Source organism: Hyla sarda, chromosome 2, assembly GCF_029499605.1.
Source record: "Hyla sarda isolate aHylSar1 chromosome 2, aHylSar1.hap1, whole genome shotgun sequence".
NCBI lineage: Eukaryota > Metazoa > Chordata > Amphibia > Anura > Hylidae > Hyla > Hyla sarda.
In genome coordinates, this window is record NC_079190.1 from 201,535,831 (window position 1) to 201,561,013 (window position 25,183).

Sequence of the window (25,183 nt, forward strand, 5' to 3'; positions counted from 1 at the left end):
TGCCACCTTAAATTAAACTTTTAACATTTTAATCTATCTAAAATCTTCAATTTTACAAAATATCTTTAATCTTTTCTATTGTGAGGCCCTATGGTCTCATCGGACTGCTGCCACTTCTAGGCTCTGTCATTGTGCTGCTACGTAACTCCTTGTTACATTAGGTTTTGTGGTCATACATTATTAGTTTAAAGTAAACGCTTCGAGCACCGATGACATTAAACTTGTGAATCTAATCAAAATCTTAAATTTAAAAAAATCAATGTAATCTTTTCAAGACTGAGGCCCTATGTTAGTCAACATCTTATATTACGGGTGGAATTACCACAAGAATCCAATGAAACAGGTAGGAGTGATAACAATAAACCATAACTGATTAAATGCATCGCACTTTCACAGTCGAGGGGGCTGAGAGGAAGGGGCTGGAACAGGTGGTAGCTTGCCTGGCGGAGGAACACCAGCTTGATTTTAAGATACAAGTACAAGCTTTTTCCCTACAGAAAATTATACAGTGCAGCAATTATACACTATTGGAGCTGGAACTACCATGGCTGCTGGCACCAGACTTGCCCTCCAATGGGTCCTCAATAGAGATGAGCGAATCAAATCGGACTAATCAAATTTTTGAAAAATTCACTCATCTCTAGTTGTCGTCATATATTACCTCCGGAATTACCACAAGAATCCAATGAAATCAATGAAATAGGTTGGAGGGATAACAGTGAACCATAACTGATTGAATGAAACATTCGCAGTTCCACTCAGAGTAACAGTCGGAGGGGGGGGGGGGGGGGTTCACGCTGAGAGGCAGACCACCAGCTCCATGCTCACCAGAATCCTCAAAACAAGATTTAAAAATATAGAAATAAATTCAAGTTAAATGAAATAAAAATTACATAAAAATATCTCTTTAATCTCTTCAATTGTGACGCCATATGGCCTCCTGACCCCACTGCCACAGTTTGACGCTCTGTTGCAGTGATTCTAATAGCAATGCCTGTAATCTGCATGTCATACTGAATAACAGTATTATTTCACTAACACAGCACACTCCCTATGCGTGTTACTACAAGGCAAACTATTCTGCACCCCTATTGATGCTCTCTGTAGGCCAGAAATAGCCGTTTTTAATAGAGAGTCGCCACAAATAAATTCTGACTGAAAAACATTTTGGGGGAAAATTTGGCAAATCTGCCGAATCTAATTTTTCAAAAATTCACTCATCTCTATTTGTGATTTAAAAGGTTGGTTACTAGTCTAGATTTATTATTAAAATACTTTAAAAATCTGTTATTTTAATTAGTTCCAGAAATACATTAAACCTTAACTCCTTAACCTCTTAAGGACCCATGACGTACGCGTAGGTCATGGGTCCGCTCCTGATCTATAACGCGTGGCCATAGCGGGACCCACCATAGCGGGTCGGGCCCGGCCTCTAATAACGGCTGGGACCCATGGCTAATAGCGAGTTATTAACCCTTCAGACGTGGCATTCAAAGATGAACGCCCCGTCTAAAGTGAAAGTGAAAGTATGCTGGTTAGCTCAGGGAGCTGTTCGGGATAGCCGAGGCGAAATCGCGGCATCCCGAACAGCTTACATGACAGCCGGAGGATCCCTACCTGCCTCCTCGCTGTCCGATCATCGAATGACTGCTCAGTGCCTGAGATCCCGGCATGAGCAGTCAAGCGGCAGAATCATTGATCAGTGGTTTCTTATGAGAAACAATTGAACAATGCAAAAGATCAGTGTGTGCAGTGTTATAGCTCCCTATGGGAGCTATAACGTTGCAAAAAAAAAGTGAAAACAAAAGTGAATAAAGATCATTTAACATCTTCCCTAATAAAAGTTTGAATCACACCCCTTTTCCCATAAAAAAAAAACTCAGTGTAAATAAAAATAAACATATGTGTGAGAGAAATGTCGGCGTGAGGAAATGTCCGAATTATAAAAATATATTGTTAATTAAACTGCACAGTCAATGGCGTACGCGCCAAAAAATTCCAAAGTCCAAAATAGTGCATTTTTGGTCACTTTTTCTATCATGAAAAAATGAATAAAAAGTGATCAATAAGTCCTATCAATGCAAAAATTGTACCGCTAAAAACTTCAGATCATGGCGCAAAAAATGAGCCCTCATACCGCCCCATAAGAGGAAAAATAAAAAAGTTATAGGGGTCAGAATATGACAATTTTAAACGCATCAATTTTCCTGCATGTAGTTATGATTTTTTCCAGAAGTACGACAAAATCAAACCTATATAAGTAGGGTATCATTTTAATCATATGGACCTACAGAATAAAGATAAGGTGTCATTTTTACTGAACAATGTACTGTGTAGAAACGGAAGCCCCCAAAGGTTGCAAAATGGCGTTTTTTTTTTCAATTTTGTCTAACAATGATTTATTTTTTCCTTTCGCCGTAGCTATTTGGGTAAAATGACTGATGTCATTACAAAGTATAATTGGTGGTACAAAAAATAAGCCATCATATGGATTTTTAGGTGCAAAATTGAAAGAGTTATGATTTTTAAAGGTAAGGAGGAAAAAATGCAAAAAATGGAAAACCCCCGGGTCCTTAAGGGGTTAAAGGGGTACTCTGGTGGAAAACTATTTTTTTCAAATCAACTGGTGCCAGAAAGTTAAACAGATTTGTAAATTACTTCTATTTAAAAAAAATAACCCTTCCAGTATTTATCAGTTGATGTATGCTCCACAGGAAGTTCTTTTCTTTTTGAATTTACGGTATTTTCTGTCTGACCACAATGCTATCTGCTGACACATCTGTCAATGTCAGGAATTATCCAGAGCAGGAGCAAATCAATTTGTAGTTAAGGGGAGATTGCATCCTAGTTAAGGGGAGATTGCATCCTTCTAGCGTCTCCTACACTAGCAACTGGAGCTGTCTCTAGCACTTTCGATTCTTTAGAATTTTCAAGGGCACAGGCAGAATAAGAGAGTTTATCTTTATCTTTTTGATTTATATGGTTGTTTGATTGCACCATTATCAAAAGGGGATCCCTTGCTTTAACCCCTTAAGGATGCAGGACGTAAATGTACGTCCTGGTGAGGTGGTACTTAACGCACCAGGACGTACATTTACGTAGTGTGCATAACCGCGGGCATCGGAGCGATTCCCGTGTCATGCGCGGCTGATCCCGTTTGCTGATCGCAGCCAGGGACCCGCCGGCAATGGCTGACGCCCGCGATCTCAGTACAGATCCCGGCATCTGCGGCAGTTTGCGATTTAAATGAACGATCGGATCGCCCGCAGCGCTGCTGCGGGGATCCGATCATTCAGAACGCCGGACGGAGGTCCCCTCTCCTTCCTACGTCCGGCTCCCGGCGTCTCCTGCTCTGGTCTGTGATCGAGCAGACCAGAGCAGGAGATGACCGATTATACTGATCTGTTCTATGTCCTATACATAGAACAGATCTGTATTAGCAATCATGGTATTGCTATGAATAGTCCCCTATGGGGACTATTCAAGTGTAAAAAAAAATGTAAAAAAATGTAAAAGTAAAAGTTAAGAAAAAGTGAAAAATCCCCTCCCCCAATAAAAAAGTAAAACGTCCGTTTTTTCCTATTTTACCCCCAAAAAGCGTAAAAACATTTTTATAGACATATTTGATATTGCCGCGTGCGTAAATGTCCGAACTATTAAAATAAAATGTTAATGATCCCGTACGGTGAACGGCGTGAACAGAAAAAAAAAAGTTCAAAATTCCTACTTTTTTTGCGTTTTTCGTTTTAATTTCCCCACAAAAATAGTGTTTTTTGGTTGTGCCATACATTTTATGATATAATGAGTGATGTCATTACAAAGGACAACTGGTCGCGCAAAAAACAAGCCCTCATACTAGTCTGTGGATGAAAATATAAAAGAGTTATGATTTTTAGAAGGCGAGGAGGAAAAAATGAAAACGTAAAAATTAAATTGTCTGAGTCCTTAAGGCCAAAATGGGCTGAGTCCTTAAGGGGTTAATCTGGTCATCAAGTTCATCAAGTCAATACTTTGTAGTCATCTCAAAGGGATCTAGAAAGAACTCCAGGGCTGAGTGTTCAAGGAGCCTGCTGCTAGTACTGTAAGTTAGCCCTAGCAACAGCCTGTATCAAAAGTGACATAGATGATAACGTACTGTATTAGAATATAATTGCATGCTGATATATTTTATGAAATTAAAAAAATATGCTAAAAAGCAAGAAGTGATTAGTGTAAAATACAAAAACATTTTATTGTGCATACATTATATAAAATAATAAAAACATGCACATATATTGTATCCACATATCAAAATTAAGTTTTGCTTTAGCAGTCTATTTAATATGAAACATGAACATGAAAAATGAACGGAATAAAAAAAGCAAAAAAAAAAACACTTTGTTGCTGCATGCAAAATTATATCAAATGCTACAAATTTAATATGCATAGACGTAGGACGCCTGTCTAAAAGACAGCTACTGAAAAGATTAGGTATCTTTTATAAAAGCCCCCTCCCACTAAGTCATCTGAATCACTGTTTGGATTTGTAAAAAAAAAAAAAGATCCCTTCATGTTAAAAGCTGCACTGAAATAGAGTTTATATTAAAACATTTAAGAAATTTAAATTCTGAAAAAAATAATTAGAAAAGTTATAAACATAATTGTTTTATTATTTACTACAGAACAAGCCTTTCTATTTTAATTTTAGGTACAGTTTTACAGTTTGGACTGTCAGGTGGAAAACTATTAAAGAGATTTATGAGGGGGAAGGAATCATGAAAACTAGTGCAAGAAAAAAAAAGAGGAGCAATTATCCCAATCTAGTCTCGCTTTATTTCCCTAGGGGCCTCTGAGAAAGTACAGCTGGAATCTGATTGGCTGCTGTTGGTAACGGCTCCACTTTTCCCTTATGCCATATATCTATAGTATCAGTAGGACTACCTGAACATTTCTTAATTAATCCCATATTTCTATAACTTTTGATGCCGCTTAAGCTTCCTTAAAAGCTTCTGATTTTTTCAGCGTGTTCAGTGAAAGACTTACATTTTTTGTTTGGGAAATGTTCCTTTCTTATCAATAAAAGTTTAGTGGAATAGATTGAAAATGTCACAGTTAGTCATCAGAAAACCCATTGTGGATAAATAATTAAACTTTTTTGGACTATATTGACTGGAACTTCAAAGTAAATATCAACTGAGCTATTAACATTTCAACACCATTAAAAAAAGCATAATATTGTCTTATACAAAATATCCCCTGATGGTCTCCTATGCTTTCATTCAAAACAAAATAACAAAATACTCTTTTATAGAAGAAATGTTATAGCAGCAAACTAATAAATAAAAGGCAAATAAGTTAAAAGGCTTGGATGAGATTAAAGAAAAAAGGTATGTTTTCTTCAGATGCCAAATAATTTTTCTTGAAGTATACCAAGTACTTATTCACGCATTATACTTTATAATTTTTTTTTTTTTTTTGTTATTTTGAATATATGAAGAACAAATACAAGTATAAAATGTACATACAACATATTAAGGAATGTACATTGTCAAGAGAACAAAACATAGATGTTATGGTATTCGTATGTGTAACAAGCAGTAATCAAGGATTAGAGTAACTGTAAACACATTAAGTAATTTAATACATTAAACATAAGATAAAGTGCAACATTAGAGGGGAAGAGACTTGGAGAAATAAAATCACAAAACAACACATAAGTGAGCACTGCAATATAGGTACATGTAAATAGGAAAAGGAAATCAGTAAATCAATCCACAAAGAACGATAGGGATTGATATTTAGGGTAATGTGGACAAAGCATGTGTATGGTGGGCAAGTGAATATGCTCTTTCAAAGTCATAAGTCAGATTAACTAGATTTATAACCTCACAGAGGGAGGGTACCTTAGTTGTCTTCCATCGCCTTGTGATTAGCAGTTTTGCTGCTATATATATATATATATATATATATATATATATATATATATATATATATATATATATGGACTAATGGGGATCTCACCATAGGGGGAAAGTCATCAAGATCAATTAATAAAAGTACAGTTTCAGGGCATAGATCTAACTGGCTATGCGTCAGACGTAGGGAGAGTAATGTAACTCCCTGCCATAAAGAAGCTAAGAGTGGGCATTCCCAGAGTGTGTGTAATTGTGTCCCCACATCCCACAGCCACACCAGCACAGGTTTGAGCAGGAGGGATACAAGAGATGTAGCCTAGAGGGCATATAGGACCATCTATATACTGTTTTAGCTACAGTATAGCTTCTTGGTAGTTAGTAGAGCGGAGGAGTGAGCACATAAAATTAAGAGCTATTGACCATTGCTCCAAAGACAAATTCCTTTGTGAGGTCTGACTCCCATTTAGCCATAAAGTGAAGTTTAGTGATAGATGTCCTGTCATGCAGTAAATTGTAAAAAAAAAAAAACGTTACACCCTTTTTGGAACGTGATTCACTTTTCAAGTATGTAAGATGAGGTCTTGGGATCATAGGCTGATGGGTAAAGTCATTAGTTAATAAACTCCTAAGTTGCAAACTTTTAAATAATTCTCTATGCAGTAAATTGAATTTGGTACATAAAGACGGAAAATGCACATCGCCCTCTGAACAGATAATGTCTTGAGCGGAATATATTCTGCATTTCCCCCAAAGCTGCAAGTCCAAGTCAGGGATTGATATTCAAGATAGTAAAGTGGAATATTGTTTAGTGGGCAAGGGACTTTGGGAATGTCTTGCTTCTGGGCACATGCCCAAGCTTTTCCCAAAGAGGTTATAGCTGTAAGATATGATTTGGATTTACCCCTTAACTGGAGCACAATTAAGTGATAAGGGAAACTAACAATTCCTCTCCAATTCCACCCACAGTTTTTGGGACCAGCAATGTTGTAGTTGGTCTAATAAGCAAGACTTATAATAGTCTTCTAGGGGAGGAAGACCTAGACCTCCTCCTTTTCTATGCTGCGGCATCAGTGATCTAGAAATTCTAGGCATTCTGCCATGCCAAATAAACTGATTAAGTTGCTTGTTCAGTGTATTAAAGAAGTATTTTGGCAATATAATGGAAGTTGTGCGGTATTAATACAGATGCTTTGGGGAGGAGCATCTTCTGGAACACTGCTAAGCGGCCGAACCACGAGAGAAGTGACTTGGAATAATCCTGCATACTTTTAGTCAGGGACTGGTAAAGGGGAAGAAAATTATTTTGGTATAGGTGAGTGGAAGGATAGGAGAGTTGAATCCCCGGATAGGTCACAGAAGAGGGCTGCCAATCTAAAGGAAGCTGAGAGCGGAGAGAAGAGATAGCCGATGGGGAGAGAAAGAGAGGCAGAATCTGTGATTTAGTAGAATTGAGTTGATAGAAAGAGATGTTGCTAAATTGCTCTATAACATCAAAGAGGTGAGATAGGAAGTCTGGTACATCGGAATTGGGTCCCAAATCCCAAGTCCCAAATGTTGAAATAAATTCGGCACTCATATGTAATTCAGAATTTATAGTTTTATTCTGCAATCATAGCAATCTGATTTTATATGTTTCGATCCGATAATGGATCTTCCTCAGATATCTGTAATCAATCAATATACAGAGTCATGAGAAGACCAACTTAAATATTGAAAATAATCAAGCAAAAAATAAATGTATATGTACAGTACAGACCAAAAGTTTGGACACACCTTCTCATTCAGTTTTCTTTATTTTCATGACTATGAAAATTGTAGATTCACATTGAAGGCATCAAAACTATGAATTAACACATGTGAAATTATATACATAACAAAAAATTGTGAAACAACTGAAAATATGTCATATTCTAGGTTCTTCAAAGTAGCCACCTTTTGCTTTGATTACTGCTTTGCACACTCTTGCCATTCTCTTGTTGAGCTTCAAGAGGTAGTCACCTGAAATGGTTTTCATTTCACAGGTGTGCTGGTGTGGAGGAGGAGGTGTGATTGCGGGGGGGGTGCTTTGCTGGTGACACTATTGGGGATTTATTCAAAATTGAAGGCATACTGAACCAGCATGGCTACCACAGCATCTTGCAGCGGCATGCTATTACATTCGGTTTGCGTTTAGTTGGACCATCATTTATTTTTCAACAGGACAATGACCCCAAACATACCTCCAGGCTGTGTAAGGGCTATTTGACCAAGAAGGAGAGTGATGGGGTGCTGCGCCAGATGACCTGGCCTCCACAGTCACCAGACCTGAACCCAATCGAGATGGTTTGGGTTGAGATTGACCACAGAGTGAAGGCAAAAAGTGCCAACAAGTGCTAAGCATCTCTGGGAACTCCTTCAAGACTGTTGGAAGACCATTTCAGGTGACTACCTCTTGAAGCTCATCAAGAGAATGCCAAGAGTAATCAAAGCAAAAGGTGGCTAGAACCTACAACATGACATATTTTCACACATTTTTTATGTATATAAATCCACATGTGTTAATTCATAGTTTTGATGCCTTCAGTGTGAATCTACAATTTCCATAGTCATGAAAATAAAGAAAACTCTGAATGAGAAGATGTGTCCAAACTTTTGGTCTGTACTGTATATACGCCAGGGTAAGATCAGGATCAAAGAACCAATATGAGTAAGTCATCATAAGATATTATGGTCAGTATGTGTCATGATCAATTTAAATGGAACGGTAAGAACCTGTCTAGAATATATTCCTAATGGCTGCATCATAGCACCTAAATTTGAGCAGTACCATAGTATTTGTCCAATCTGTACTTAGATAAGTGTATCAAGTAAGTGCGTATAGTATTAGTACTGTAGTTTATGCATTTGTAAGCATAAGTGAGATCATATGTAAATAGCAGAATCATTATCTGGGACCACAGTGTAAAAAATGGGTCAAAATCAACAGTGGGACAGATTTAAAAGAAACTGACAGAAAGGTAATATCCATATTAATATATATTGCCAGTGGTCCCATGTATTGTGAAACACAATAATAAGGAAACAATGAAGACATGACTTCCCAGGAAGAACCAGCCACAGTAAAGCAGGACATGTTTGATCATCATGGAGACATCTGTAACAATGTGCGAGTATAAGGAAGATATCAAGAATGCGAGACCGTGACCATAATAAACAGTACTCACTCATAGATTGCTGCGAAGGCTAGTATGGCCTATAGCCAGGAGAATAGAAAGTATGGTAATGTGATCAAATGATCGCATGGTGTGAAGCGGGGGATACAGTGGTCCGTCTAAAGAGAGCGTCCCGGCCGGATGTGACGGGGACCCACTTCCGCTATGCCCGCGCTCTGCATTCGGAAAGGGCAAATGGAGAGATGCGCTTGATGAGCATGTGCGACGCGAATATCTTGTGGAACGAACATCTGCGCTCCACGGGACATCACTTGACAAGAAGGAGGTGCCAAGCGAGGCAGAGCGGAGTCAAATAGTAAAACAAAGTATTGTGGATGAACAGTGAGAGAGAGTGTGTATAGAGAATGGGAGAGAGAGAAGAAGAAGGGAAAATTAAAATGAAACATATAAGAGGGGATAGTAAAGAAATCAGAGGACTGATAAGATATAGAAATAAATCAGATAGAAAGGCAGATAGAGAATGACTATGCACAAGAACTGTATTTATCTGAATATGCACAAGATGTGTATATGTGGGAAACAGAGATAAGCCAGGGATACTGGCACAAGCATTAATATGTGTACAAATAAATAATGCACAAGTATGAATATGTATGGAAACAAGGTATACAGACAATGAAGGGAAAACAAGTATGAACAAGAGAACTTCAGGAACTTCAAAGGACAGCTGGTGATTGAGTTTTGGGTGCCTCACACTGTCCGCAGGCAGCCATGGTGTGTCGTCTGGCTCGTGGGATCCATATCTCCCGGAGGACCTGGTATCAGAGGAGGCTGGGTAACTGGGTAAGTGTGCGCTGTGGCACCATCTTTGTGAGAGCTGGTCAGTGGAGGGCTGACTGAGAAAAAGTGCCGTAAAGGCTTATAACGTCAAGTTCTCGTATTCCGCTTTCTGACAGAAGTCGCCATGATCGTTGCAGAGGTTGCATAGTCGCTGGCGGCAGAGCTAACTGGGTTTTTAATGGTGTTGTAGCAGAAGCTCTCTGGTCAAGCTGCCATGCTGCACGGCAGCCAGACCACGCCCCCTCATTTTTATTTATTAGTTATTTGGATTAACAGTTTGTACAGTGTACATATTCTGTGCTCTAATAAATGGAAACTTACACCACTACTACTAATATAATTCTGCTTCAACAAGGCAACGATTTTACAACTTGCTTGGGTGTTCACAAGTCATTAAATACAAGTAGACAATACTAAGCCTTTACAAGTATGACCAATTGTGGTGGTAAAACTGGTACCAGTAGAGAGGAAATAGAGTGAACTTGAAGCCAGCCATCATTCCTGTTCCATCCGACTAAATACCATACATGAGTGTATTGATCAAGGGTAAAACAGTATTTCTTGTGTTTGTGTTATCGAAAGCTACAGGCAATATTCTTAAAAAAGTGTTACCTTTCCAAAAACATATACTAAACAAACTACACTAAAATGCAAAACATACTGCATCTATTTCTACAGTAAGTAATATATACTTATTATAGGCTATTGCAGCCAATTCAATACCAGATGCCAGTTGCACATAGAAAGTCAATAGAAAACAAAACAAATTGTTCTAGGTCAATAGCATAGAAACCAGGTCTTTTACAGCATAGCAATATATACTCTAATAATAGTGGCATTATGTAACTGAAAATAAGACCCATTACTCGCAGTAATCATTAATGTTATAAACCCACTTCTGGTAAATGATGAGGGTGACTAGGACCCACTTTGATGTACAGCCCTAGGGGAACATATAGAATATAGTACCAACTAGAAAACACCAATAAGGCAAGGATAAAACTTTTACTTAAATAATTATTATATAACCACAGATGGGGTACACATAAATAACATAGACTGGTAGGGATGGCGAAAAAGGGTACAGGTGAAGCCCTAACCTTTAGTCCCTAACACATAGAAATCTCCTTTTTTCTAGGTGTGGAATGGGGAGAGGGATAAATGACAAAAAATTCAACACAATACAGTGACTGGTGGCAAACCTCTCTTGCCAATGCGTTCTACACCTAACGTCACAGGGGCTCATCAGGGATAAGAGGAAACCACACTCATGTAGATATAGATAGATATAGTGTACCATAGGAGTAATATTATTATAGTTAATTAAGATAAAGTAGATATAAAGTAGTTAGACAGGTGTCCAAAAATAAATGAAAAAGGAGTCGGTGTCGGTCAGAGTCAACTGTACGTCACAAAGATAGGTGTTGTAATATAAAGGTAAGGTACTAGATAGAAGTAGTACAATCTTAGTACAATATTAGTACAACATTAGTACAACATTAGTAGAGCATTGGTACAACATTAGTACAACATATCCAGTTACAATTATAACATTGTATAAATACATATCAATAGGTGTGTGACCAAGATAACGGGCTCAGAGCTGAAGATGTGATGATATAATAAGGCCGCACCCTGTCTTAATTGGGCACAGGAAAAATGATTCTTCCACCATACAAATACTGGGAGATACCAACTCCTAGTGATAATGCATACAGATAATTGGACGGCAAGTGGATTAAGCAGGTCTGTCATGATAACTGGGCACTGATAATGTCCCCTGATTGAGAGGATCCTAACAACCTAAAGAAAGAACCTGGTATCATAAGATGGAGGCCAGGTCTATCTGAAAAGCCCGACCCTGTGTAGGGAAATAATATCCCATCAAGGCATCCTGATAATCGCCTTGGACTATGAAAATCCGGCGTAAGCAATGAGTCGGCGTCCTTGTGGCTTATACCAGATTTTCATAGCCCAGGGCAATTATCAGCATGCCTTGATGGGATATTTCTATGTGTTAGGGACTCTAGGTTAGGGCTTCACCTGTACCCTTTTTCCCCATCCCCATCTGTGGTTACAGAAATCATTAATGTGTCAATAAAAAAAATAAAAAAAAAAAAACATAGACTTTCTATAAAATCTGTATTCTGCAGCAAAGAGAGAGACAGAAAGAAAAGATGAGAGCTTCTTCTACTAATCCTACTGATCAGTGGATATTTTTTGGGATATTTTTTTTATTTATTACAGTTTATCAAATAATGGTCCAATTACAGTAGGGTCTCACAAGTTGGGTATCAAGCTAATGGTATTTGTCTACACTTTCTGCCATTGTAACAGAGGAGGGATATTACCACATAGAATTTTTGCAATTCTTTCTAATTTTTTTTATCTGTTTATCCACAATTTATAAATTTTATTTATTTATTTTTGTAATTCGACTTTTGCACAATGTGAAAGCTTCCCAAAAGACCACCATTAAAAAAATAAATAAAAATAAAAATATAGGTCATCAATCTAAAAGTCCAGTAAAGCTTCTTTAGGGCCCATTCATACAGTGGAATTTCCATCCAAAAAAGTTCCAGCTGGACATTCCACAGGAAGAATAAGCTACCACTAAGACCACGCACAACTGTGTCATTGCCATAGTCACCATGTACAGTATTTATGAGCAGATTTTGCACAAATGAATGTTCATTTTTTCTGGAATCTGAATTTCTGTAGCAGGTGTTTCTACTGCGGAAATTCTGCCATGTGCACGGTTAAAAAAGCAATGGGAGTCTGCTGCAATGGAATTTAAGTGGAATTTTTCTACCGGATTCCGCTCGGGAATTCCACCCTGTGAATTAGACTTAAGGGTTTATCCATATTTAAAGGCGAAAAGGTTTCAGCACATCAAAGCAATCCAGTGAACAATATTTGCCTTGACCAGGTGCTTCTTGCAAGTTTTTCAACAGAAGAAAAAAGAATAATCAGAAGAGTTGTCTAAGAGTCAAGGACCACTTGTAAAGAGCTTCAAAATTACCTGGAATTAGCAGGTATTGTTGTTTCAAGGAAAACAGTAAGTAATGCATTCAGTGTGCACTGCCACAATACACACCATGTTGGTGGAGGAAAAATGTAAAAATAAAGAGGTTAGAATGGCCCAGCCAATCTCCTGACTTATATCCCAGTGAAAAAAAAATGATTCATAAAAGATGCACATGAAACCTTCAATATTTTGAACACTGTTTGTGTGAAGGAATGGACCAAAATCCCACCACAGTAATGCATGCGAATAATTTCTCCATATAGGAGGCATCTTGATGCTGTCATTAGCAACAAAGGCTCTTGTGCAAAGTATTAAATAAATAACAGTGAGTGAGTTTAAAGGAGTACACCAGTAGAAATTATTATTATTTTTTTTTTTTTAAATCAGCTGGTGCCACAAAGTTGCACAGATTTGTAAATTACTTCTATGAAAAAGTCTTAATCCTTCCAGTAGTTATCAGCTGTTGTATGCTCCAGAGAAAGTGGTATAGTTCTTTTCTGTCTGGCCACACAGCTCTCTGCTGACACCTCTGTCCATATCAGGAACTGACCAGAGCAGGATAGGTTTGCTATGGGGATTTGCTTGTACTCTGGACAGTTCCTGACACGGACAGAGGTGTCCGCAGAGAGCACTGTGGTCAGACTGAAAAGAAAGAAATACAACTTCCTCTGTAGTATACAGCAGATGATAAGTACTGGAAGGATTAAGATTTATAAATAGAAGTAATTTACAAATCTGTTTAACTTTCTGGCTCCCTGTCCGGAAGCTGTCACATGACGCGGTCCACAGTTCATCGCTATTCACGGCGCCGCTGTACATGTGAGGCGACCCGGAAGTCATTGCCGGCATGGCAATTATATACAATTCAACTACAGGTCAGTATCCAGCAGCCCACGGACCGGCCAGCACTACACCAGCCATGCCGATAGTTCCGACCTAGTGACTTCTCTCGTCCATCTGAGGGATATCTGCCATCCTCTTAGCACTTACAGCGCGATCCAGAGGAGCATTGAGCCTGCATTTCCCCACTCTATATCAGTACTATATGTATGGTCAATTAGCCTTATTTGTGACCGTGACTAGGCTACACTACTATGTATAATAGCTTATCATTGCAATAACTTGGGGAGACATTTAGCCTGCTTCACTTGCATCACTTACCATTCATATTGGCTACAATATCTTTGGCTTTTCCTCTGCTCATAATACTTTGTTTTTGTTGGGTCATTTATGGTGATGCAGAGTATCCCCTTACATCTGGTCATATATGTTGGATCATGCAGTGTTTTCTTGGTAGTTTTCTTTCATTATATACCATTTCATTATTTATCCACTCTGGTAGTGACTAAATTATTCACACACTGAGCAGCTTACAGACTGTAAATATCTGACTATTAGTGTACTGTATATGTCTACATCATTAGGGGGTGTTTACTTATATGCCCATTTATTTACTTTATTTATTGGCTGCAAATATGGTACCTGCCCCTTGTCATTTGAGGCTATTTTCCTCTAACATATGAGCTCAATCCCTACCCCTGATGAACCTATTTGTTAACCTAACAGGGGAAACACATCGGAAGTTACATGGATAGCTAGCCCTGCACCCGTCATCTATTAGTGTTGAAGCAGCTCCTTTTATTTTTAACTATTTTTTCACCATTTGTGTTTTCACCATCAAATTTTTTAGATTTTTTCACCTAGTGTATATATATATATATATATATATATGTATATATATATATATATATATATATTATATATATATATATATATATATATATATATATATATATATATATATTTACTATAAGGTTGCATTACCAAATCTATTGTGTTTGACCTACATCCTATATTGTCCTGGCCACAGTTTGCATTATCTGTTCCAGTTTTTTTTTTTTTCCTCCTGTGCACTTTAGCAATAAGGAGGGAACGTCACCGTGGTTGAAGCCACCCTGTTAAAGAGATGGGTCCCTCAAAAGGCAAGGTCAGTGAGGGGGGCTCAGTACTCTAGGGTGGGCACCAACTCCTTCTGCTGTGACCATCTCCTTCCCCCCTGCAGAACCCTGCAATACCAACAACTCAATGTCTGAAAAAAAACAACCCCTATCACCTCTATTATATGCACTTTTTTTTTTTACATTTTTCACTGGAGGTAATTTCATGCATCTGGGATTTTTGTTATTTGATGTCCCCTTTATGGTCCTTTACCTTGGGAGTAAATTTATTTAATTTTGGGCAGCTAGATTTGCCTATTCTGTGATTTTAACTTTCTGGCATCAGTTGATTTAAAAAAACAAAAACAAAAAAACTGTTTTCCCACCGGAGTACCCCTTTAATACTTTTACCCTATGTCATTTCCCATTCTTATATATAACTTAATGTCTGAGCTTATTTGTTTTGGTTTCTTTGTATGTATGGATTACTTAGGTTGTTACTGAACAATTTACGTCAATAGCAACTTTGAAAAATATACTTAGTGAGAAAAATAGTGACGTGTTCAATACTTATTTCATCAGTTGTATATGTGTATATGTATGTTTTACCATACTTCCAAACAGCTGGATATTTTGAATGAGGAGGGGAGAGCAGAAATCAGTACAGGGGCAGGGGGAGGGAATGACAGTGCTTTTGCTGTTAGGAGTGCAGGGAGAACAAGCAGTCTATCGCTGTTGGGGCTTTAAGAGATTGGAAAAGTTGAATGGCATGCAATATGTGTGCCACCTAGCTTTCCCAAATAGCTTCAAAGTGGCTGCTTTAAAAGGCAAATTTTCTGTTCAAGAGACTGAGAAAGCTGGATGGCAGGCAGTACACAGTGCAGGGCTCCCAGTACCCCCCAATATTGAGTTATTTATATATCAGTATTGCTTTCTTTTCCCACATGTATGTGGGTTTATGTAGAAGATCGAGCAATGTTGGGTACTCAACTAGTTAGTCAATGAACCTTACATTTTCACTGGGTTGTTTTGGAGTGCTACAACATTTTTGCCTGTATCTTTCTACCTAAACAATCCAAGAACATCCAGTGCTTCTTGGTAGCATGAACTTAAATTGTTTTATTTACCTTAGTTAAAACAAAAACTGTGAGGTTGAAGAAAATCTTCACTGTATGGGCTGTAACTTAGCTACTTTGTACATGGGGGAATAGAACTGATTTAATGATTCTACCACAGAGTTTTAGATTTGTGTACAGTGGGATCCAAAATGGGATTAATTTCTGCTGTCACACTTTTAGTGCTTTATTGTTCTATCTATCTATCTATCTATCTTTCTCACTATCTACCTATCTATCTACAACACAGAAGAAAAAACTGCAGCACACAAAAAGTGTCTTAAGTGCAGAAAAAATTGCTATTTATTCCATCTTTAGCAAGATATACAAAATGTGCAACCTTTCGGTAGTCTCACACCACCATCTTCAGGCATGGTGGTGTGAGACTACCGAAACATTGCACTTTGTGTATATCTTGCTAAAGATGGAACAAATAGCACTTTTTTCTGCACTTAAGACACTTTTTGTGTGCTGCGTTTTTTCTACTGTGTTGAAGTTGGAGTCCCTAACCAAGCATCCTATTACTGCGTGCACCGGTATGCTTTCTGTTAACCTTGGGCGGATGTGCTGCTTCTTTGGATTTTTTTTAATCTATCTATCTTTCTTTTAACCTATTTTTCTGTCTATTCAGATAATGGGTGGTGTGAGTGTATATTTGAGTGCTATTGATGACTACAGAGTTGATAATTTTTCTGTGTTTTTACGTCTCATAGCAGGACTCTGGAGGTTTATGACTGACTGGCAATGAAGTGAAAAAGCTGTCTTAAGGTTGCAGATGCTCAGGTAAAAAAAATAATAGCCATTTGAACGTCCTCAGCATGTTACTTGCCATAAAATTATTCAATCCCGAGTCAGTGGAGCTGGGCACCTCTCCCCTTTCAGTTAATGCATCATTAAACTTCCTCTTACTCTTCCAAACAGAACTCATAAGCTTTAGTTTTCCTTAAAGAATAAGAAAAATCTTCCCCCCTAGAGAATTTGAATTCATGGTTTCAGAATTCACTGCTTTTGTGCAGGGATAATGGGATTTGAACCACTCACTGAGATTCTTATCTCCATCAAGAACAGTCATGCTTTTCATTGCAGATATTTTTTAGCTAAACACTGTTCCACTAAGAAATGAAATGACTTTTACATAGCTGAGCAGTTCTGTTACTTTCCTCATCTTATTTTCATTGCTTTTGTTTTAACAGGTTTTATCCACTGTGAAGTTAACGCTAGACTGCGATAGGTTTCACTCCACAATTTTTAATCATTGTTGTAGAATGTTACATTCCTGTACGAAAAAGGTTACCTCCTCTAACTATGCACTGTAATGCCAAATCGTGCAGTTATTTATTGTTTCAGAGTTCAAACGGCCATAACTTAAAATGACACATTCTTTTATGTTGTTTTTCAATTGACTATACATTTAGATGAGATGCTCATGTAGGTTTCGGTCATAAATAATTTACAAATATTGCATACACTTATATGCCATATCAATAAAACCACTAGGATGGGTTAACATATATCAGATGTCCGGCATAGTTTCCCTCCGGCATGCACCGGAGGTAAACTGATGCTAGTACTGATCCCATTCATTTGAATGGGACAGTCCACAATCATCCAGTGTCTCAATTTTGACGCCGGATGGCGGAAAACACCGGAGAGCACTGGACAGAGGAACACAGCTTGCTCTCCTGTCTGCCGTTGAGAAACAATGGATGCCTGATGCCACTTGTCATCAGTTGTGGCATCAGTTGTGTCCTGATCTAGGCTGAGTTCACCTATGCCGGATGCCGGACATATGTGAATCCAGCCTTACAGGTTAAGCAACTTTGATTACCTTGCAACTATGGTACCTCTCAAGGGATGGGCTATATCAGGCAGAAAGTGAACTGTCAGTTCTTTAGGTTGTTGGAAGCAGATGCAATAAGCAAAGATCTGTTTTAAAGGGGTACTCCACTAGAAAATATAATTTTTTTAAATCAACTGATGACAGAAAGTTAAACAGATTTGTAAATTACTTCTATTAAAAAAAAATCGTAATCCTTCTAGTACTTATAAGCTACTGTATGCTCCACAGAAAGTTATTTTCTTTTATAATTTCCTTCTTGTCTGACTACAGTGCTCTCTGCTGACACCTCTGTCCATGTCAGGAACTGTCCAGAGCAGGATAGGGAATTTCCTCCTACTCTGGACAATTCCTAAAATGGACAGAGGTGTCTGCAGAGGGCACTGTGATCAGCCAGAAAGAAAATTCAAAAAGAAAAGTACTTCCTATGGAGCATACAGAAGCTTATAAGTACTAATATTTTTTAATATAAGTAATTTACAAATCTGTTTAACTTTCTGGCACCAGTTGATTAAAAAAAAAAATCCAGCAGAGTACCCCTTTAAATCTTCCCCCCAAAAAATCAGGTTTTATGCAGTGCCCCTGATAAGAGGTGGTTAGTTTTTATTATATACTTTTTTGTGGTAAAGGTTTATATATGATGCCTTTTTTTTTTTAATATGTAGAACTATGTAAAAACTTTAAAGGGATAAAAAGTATATGTTTTAACGTTTTAAAAGTATACACATGTGGACCTATATCCCACCAAATGTCACTAATATACTTCTAAGGGCTCACTCACATCACAATTTGGGGATACAGCAGCACCTGTACCACACCTCATGGGGACTCATGCCAGTGCCATGCCACTAGTCACTCCAGATGGCTCATTTTTAGACTGTATCTGGTTTTGTTGCCGGAATGAAAACCATGGTCTTCCATATCCTCAAAACATGATATGAATGCACCCTGATGGTTCAGAAAAAGCTATTTTCTTAAACACTAAAAAAATAACATAAGCAAGTGTACAACGTAGCCAAAAGTATCATCTTTTGAATATGCTGGCATAATAGAAGTCTATATGTATACCACAACATATGTTTAGGTATTGTTTAAAAACATCTCCTAGAATACTGCTGTGGTATACATTTAATGAAGTCTTAAGATAAAAAAGTGTAAGAACATACAGTGCATTGCAGCTAACACAGAGTAAGCTGAATGGAGTGGCTCACATTTTCAATGCTTCACTATACTGCATCAGAAATTTGGCAGCTCATACACCAAGTTTTGGCACATTGAAAAACATAGAAGGTGTTTGCCTCCTATTATGGCATCTGATTATACCCCCCCTCCCCCAGGACAGAAAGGTTTGATGTTTATTTCCCTTTGCTTTCTATGATTCATTGATCAATACCCCCTCCAATAAATGGAGAAAAGAGTTATGCATCCTTTTTTTTGACAATGCACAAAGGAAAGGGATCAACTGGAGCTGAGCTCCCACTCTCATAGCAGCCACAGGGTCTCTATCTATGGTATGTACGATCTTCATTTGCACCAAAGAGAACAGTAAATGGAACCACACTTAAGGCTTTTCATTTTTTTTTTTATACCAAAAGGGGTGTTGTTAAAGAAGGTACTGTAAACATGTTGAACGCAGAATTACAGAACATTATATTGGGCAATGGTTAGAGGGTTAAAACATTTGCTAATGGAAGTATACGCCATCACACCCTGGGTCTTAAGGACCCATGACGTATGCATACATCATGTCTTTTCCTGGTCTCCGCCGCTCACCCGGCGGAGATCGGAAGCGGATCCCTGCTGAAATCCTTCAGCAGGGATCCAGGGCAAACGCCGAGGGGGGCGGCGATTCCGGGCTGATCGGGTCTCTGGGATCCGACCGCCCGGTAATTTCGCATGATCCCGGCTGTCACAGACAGCCAGGACCATGCTGAAGTATACGAGCGAGGTGGCAAGCCTGCCACCTCCTCCTATACCCTGCGATCTGTCGGTTAGTTAACCGACCAATCGCAGGAGGGGGAGCGGTTACTTCCTCCCGTCCTGCCCGGCCCCTTGAAGTCCGGAGAGGACGGGAGGAAGACCGGAGGATGCGGCGGAGGACGGGGGAGTGCTGGGGACCTCGTCCCTGAAGACCCGGATCCCGGCGGGGAAGATGGCGGCGGCGGCGACAGGTGAGTAGATCTTCAGCCGCGGTCGGGCCCTTTACAGCAATGCACGTCGCCGTAAAGCGACATGCATTGCTGTATTGGGACCCTATATACTACAACTCCCAGCATGCTCAGACAGCCCTTGGCGTCTGGGCATGCTGGGAGTTGCAGTTTTGCAACATCTGGAGGTCCACAGTTTGGAGACCACTGTGCCCTTCCAGATGTTGCAAAACTACACATTCTCAGCATGCCCTTACTGTCCAGGCATGCTGGGAGTTGTAGTTCTGTAACATCTGGCCCTTCAGATGTTGCAGAACTACAACTCCCAGCATGCCTGGACAGTTTTGGCATACTGGGAGTTGTAGTTTTGCAACATCTGGAAGGGCACAGATTGGGAACCACTGTAGTAGTGGTCTGCAAACTGTAGTCCTCCAGATGTTGCAAACTACAACTCCAAGCAAGCTGGGAGTTGTAGTTCGGCAACATCTGGCTCTAAAGATGTTGCCGAACTACTACTCTCAGCATGCCTGAGAATGTTTGGGAGTTGTGGTTTTGCAACAACAGGAGGCACACTGGTTGGGAAACATTGTCTGTTTCCTAACTCAGTGTTTCCCAACCCGTGTGCCTCCAGCTGTTGCAAAACTATAACTACCAGCATGCACTGATAGACTGTGCATGCTGGGAGTTGTAGTTTTGCAACAGCTGGAGGTCCCCCCCCTTGTGAATGTACAGGGTACATTCACATGGGCAGGGGGCTTACAGTGAGTATCAGGCTGCAAGTTTGCGATGCAGCAAATTTTGCACGGCAGCTCAAACTCGCAGCGGGAAAATGGCTGTAACCCCCCCATGCCCGTGTGACTGTACCCTAAAAACACTACACTACACTAACACAAAATAAAATAAAAAGTAAAAAACACTACATATACACATACCCCTACACAGCCCCCCTCCTTCCCCAATAAAAATGAAAAACCTCTGGTACGCCACTGTTTTCAAAATGGAGCCTCCAGCTGTTGCAAAACAACAACTCCCAGTATTGCCGGACAGCCGTTGACTGTCCAAGCATGCTGGGAGTTTTGCAACAGCTGGAGGCACCCTGTTTGGGAATCACTGGCGTAGAATACCCCTATGTCCACCCCAATGCAAATCCCTAATTCAGGCCTCAAATGCGCATGGAGCTCTCACTTCGGAGCCCTGTCGTATTTCAAGGCAACAGTTTAGGGTCAAATACGGGGTATCGCCGTACTCGGGAGAAATTGCCTTACAAATTTTAGGGGGCTTTTTCTCCTTTAACCCCTTATGAAAAGGTGAAATTGGGGTCTACACCAGCATGTTAGTGTAAAAAAAAAAAAAATTTGATACACTAACATGCTGGTGTTGCCCTATACTTTTCATTTTGACAAGAGGTAAAAGGGAAAAAAAAAAACCACAATTTGGAATGCAACTTCTCCCGACTACGGAGATACCCCATATGTGGGCGCAAAGTGCTCTGGGGGCGCACAACAAGGCCCAGAAGGGAGAGTGCACCATGTATATTTGAGGTGATTTGCACAGGGGTGGCTGATTGTTACAGCGGTTTTGACAAACGCAAAAAAAAAAAAAAAACACATGTGACCCCATTTCGGAAACTACACCCCCGGAATGTAATGAGGGGTGCAGTGAGAATTTACACCCCACTGGTGTCTGACAGATCTTTGGAACAGTGGGCTGCGCAAATTAAAAATTTTGTACAGCCCACTGTTCCAAAGATCTGACAGACACCAGTGGGGGGTAAATACTCACTGTACCCCTTGTTACATTCCTCAAGGGGTCTAGTTTCCAATGTGGTATGGCATGTGGGTATTTTTTGTTGTCCTGGCACCATAGGGGCTTCCTAAATGCGACATGCCCCCAAGCAAAATTTGCTCTCAAAAAGCCAAATATGACTCCTTCTCTTCTGAGCATTGTAGTTCGCCCATAGTGCACTTCATGTCAACTTATGGGGTACCTCCATACTCAGAAGAGATGGGGTTACAAATTTTGGGGGCTATTTTATGCTATTAACCCTTGCAAAAATGTGAAATTTGGGGGGAAGCACACATTTTATTGAAATTTTTTAAAACTTTTTTTTACATATGCAAAAGTCGTGAACCACCTGTGGGGTATTAAGGCTCACTTTATTCCTTGTTACGTACCTCAAGGGGTCTAGTTTCCAAAATGGTATGCCATGTGGGTATTTTTTGCTGTCCTGGCACCATAGGGGCTTCCTATATGGGACATGCCCCCCAAAAACCATTTCAGAAAAACGTACGCTCCAAAATCCCCTTGTTGCTCCTTCCCTTCTGAGCCCTCTACTGCGCCCGCCGAACACTTTACATAGACATATGAGGTATGTGCTTAGTCGAGAGAAATTGGGCTACAAATAGAAGTATACATTTTCTCCTTTTACCCCTTGTAAAAATTCAAACATTGGGTCTACAAGAACATGCGAGTGTAAAAAATGGAAATTGTGAATTTTCTCCTTCACTTTGCTGCTATTCCTGTGAAACACCTAAAGGGTTAAAATGCTGACTGAATGTCATTTTGAATATTTTGGGGGGTGCAGTTTTTATAATGGGGTCATTTGTGGGGTATTTCTAAGATGAAGACCCTTCAAATCCACTTCAAACCTGAACTGGTCCCTGAAAAATTGTGATTTTGGAAATTTTGTGAAAAATTGGAAAATTGCTGCTGAACTTTGAAGCCCTCTGATGTCTTCCAAAAGTAAAAACTCGTCAATTTTATGATGCAAACATAAAGTAGACATATTGTATATGTGAATAAAATAAAATAATATTTGGAATATCCATTTTCATTACAAGCAGAGAGCTTCAAAGTTAGAAAAATGCAAAATTTTCAAATTTTTCATCAAATTTTGGGATTTTTCACCAAGAAAGGATGCAAGTTACCAAAAATTTTTACCACTAAGTTAAAGTAGAATATGTCACGAAAAAACAATCTCGGAATCAGAATGATAACTAAAAGCATTCCAGAGTTATTAATGTTTAAAGTGACAGTGGTCCGATGTGCAAAAAATGGCCGGGTCCCAAAGTGTAAAATGGCTGGGTCCTTAAGGGGTTAATCTCATTGGAAAATTTATAATTTATGTGCCATAACGCTTGAGAATCATGTCATGTCAAAACCCATATAAAACCTGAAACATTATAAAATCTTTATTAGCTGCTTGAAACTGCTACGTTTTTGAACATTCTTTTATGACATAGCAAGCAAATTTCTCCTATTCTAAGACTATATTTAAATTGGTTTCCACTATGATCAACTTTATCATTTGTACATTTGTAACTGGTCTCCCCCAAACAATTCAGTTCATTAGCTGCTAAATCTGATTCAGATAGGTGTATGTAAAATAAGATAAAAATAGGACTAAATCTATAATTTGGCCAATAAAGTTATTTCTTTAAACTTAATATATAGTACTTCAATGAAAGTAAACATAACATTTTTTGAATATTATTCTATCCTTAAGGTGGCAGTATCCTTGAATTGACAAGAATGAATGAGTTAATCTTCAGGGTTATTTCCTCGGAGGAATGGACTAGTAGTGTAAACGAGAATATAATGCTCTACTTCATAAAGTGATGACATGAATTAAAAGAAAACACATTTGGCTGACACAGATAAGCTTTTCATCAGGATGCCATTCCACAAATTAAATACTCCTCAATTGAGAACATGACTGAAATTATACAGAAACACTATATATCTCATAATATTCATGAGCTTCATATCACGTTGATGGGTATTTACATGACCAACATTGACATTTATCTGAAAACATTTCTGCAATGAAGTAAGATCTATTATCTGACATCAAAGAGATGCACCAATTCAACTGGAGGAATGTCTCCCGGTTTCAAAGTTGAGATTTAATATCTTAAATCAAGAAGTTGGGAACAAGATCATAATTTATAATTTTTTTTCTTTCACAGGCTGAAAATGATTAGCAGTGATTTATACAATTCTAGAGATTAAATTCCACATATTTATCTGCTCCTTACTAGCTATGCACTGCAGTTTACTATAATATATATATATATATATATATATATATATATGGCTCAAGTCCTACAGGAACACATGGGAACTAAGTTCTTGTACTTTTTGTGCTCCAGGACCAGCTTTCGAGTAGAAATCTTGGGTGAGTTCCCAAACTTTTTCTCCCCGGACATGACCCCTGTATATAGATAGATTGATAGATATGAAACAGATAGATAGATAATAGATACATGATAGATAGATAGATAGATCTTGTATACCAAAAGGGAATTGATACATAATAAAAAAGATTACAAATTTATTTTTAAACAACAATAAAAATGACCATATATCACATAGTAGCATAAAAGTAAGCTACCAGTACAACTATAAGTAGTTTTCTCTTTTAAGCCCACCAAACACAGCTAAGGGGTTTACATAAACTAGCCTGTGAGGGAAAAACTAAATCAGAGATTGGAGCTGGATACAGATAATAAAGCTAAAAGCTAAACACATTTCTCTAGTATTTTCTATAACAGCCACCCCCAAAGTGGTCTACAAAAAGTGTAGATAGAACCTAAAGTATTTCATGTAGCAAAGTTTTGAAATGAGACATTCATCTCTATAGTATTAAAGTATACAGATCTTAGCACTTGTGCAGTTCAGCCTGCTTGATGTCGAAAACCTTCAGACTATATCCCAACAGAGAAGACAAATAATTCACACAAGCCTTTCAACTGTGTGTGTCCATGTAGTTATAAAATGCCTCTGTATTGAATTTGCAATGAACCAACAGCCCATTACAGTTCCCCTAATGGAGCCTAAATCTGTATTTATCAGCTGACTGACTAGTCTTACTTGGGGGTAAAGTTGCTTGTTTGCTGACCCTTACACTTTCTAATGTGCTAGTAAATTATTACTAATAAAGAGACATAGAGGTCAAATAGAAGCCATGCTGATTTCTGGAAACATACAAGAAGAAATATGGCTTACAGTACGCCATCCTGCAGAAAATGTTGTGAGGCGAGAATAAATCTCCATTTCATCCTTCACGTAATGAGAGCTGGTAATCGGGAACAGGTGGAGGACTGATAAGTAATAATTATTGCATTGAAAATGAAAGTAGGCATGATTAATAGTTGCGTTGCGATACAAGAATACTTAAAAAAGTCTTTTTAAGTGGCATATGGTTCAACTTGTATTGATTCCCAAATCTGTC

General features: G+C 38.6%; 1 protein-coding gene across 2 annotated transcripts in view; it reads right to left on the reverse strand.

Annotated features, from left to right (window-relative positions):
• Positions 1–25,183, reverse strand: part of DMD (dystrophin) — a 2,642,350-nt gene that overhangs the window by 1,075,218 nt on the left and 1,541,949 nt on the right. The window lies entirely within an intron of this gene.